Consider the following 631-nt stretch of genomic DNA (forward strand, 5'->3'; position numbering starts at 1 on the left):
TTTGCTTGGTGGGGGAGCAAATAAATACCCTTTTCTTGACCTTTTGGCCAAGATCAAAGTGTAGTATCTGTTCCGGCAGATACTGCAAGCAAGGACCATATGTGGGGGCAGCCCCGCATATAAGACCTTGGTCAATGTAGGGGAAACCCTTTATACCAATTGTCACTATCCAGCTCCCCTACTCCCCGGGGAGTTGGTCCCCACTACCCCTTCACTCCTCACTTTAAAAATCGGCCTTGTGTTTAATTTTCTCGGTGGGAGAGCAAATAAATACCCAAATACTTTTTTCTTGGCCTTTTGGCCAAGATCAAAGTGTAGTATCTCTTCTAACTACATGCTGTACTTATTGTGATATAAAGTGGGGGATCACTTTTCTGTATTAATTTTATGTAAAATGATCACCCACTTTACAAGTAGTCAGTCTCAAAGCCATTCAAGTACTTCTCCAGATCATTAAGTTGTTTTTGAAGGATACCAGTTATTATTTAAGCATCCAAGTAATTCTTAAGGTCATTCAATTCATCCCTAAGTTCATTAAAGTCATTCTAAGTCATTTACTTTTTCTTTATTTAAGTCATTTAAGCCCATTTTAAAGTTACATTTAATAGCAGGCAACGCCGTTTCCATCTTC

The 631-nt window shown here is 39.0% G+C and overlaps 1 pseudogene; it reads left to right on the forward strand.

Annotated features, from left to right (window-relative positions):
- The first annotated feature begins 281 nt into the window (after window positions 1-281).
- LOC145285332 (U2 spliceosomal RNA) lies at window positions 282-424 on the forward strand (annotated as a pseudogene).
- The last annotated feature ends 207 nt before the right edge of the window (window positions 425-631 follow it).

Source organism: Euprymna scolopes, chromosome 9 (genome assembly GCF_053919585.1).
Source record: "Euprymna scolopes isolate OS-2025 chromosome 9, ASM5391958v1, whole genome shotgun sequence".
Lineage (NCBI taxonomy): Eukaryota > Metazoa > Mollusca > Cephalopoda > Sepiida > Sepiolidae > Euprymna > Euprymna scolopes.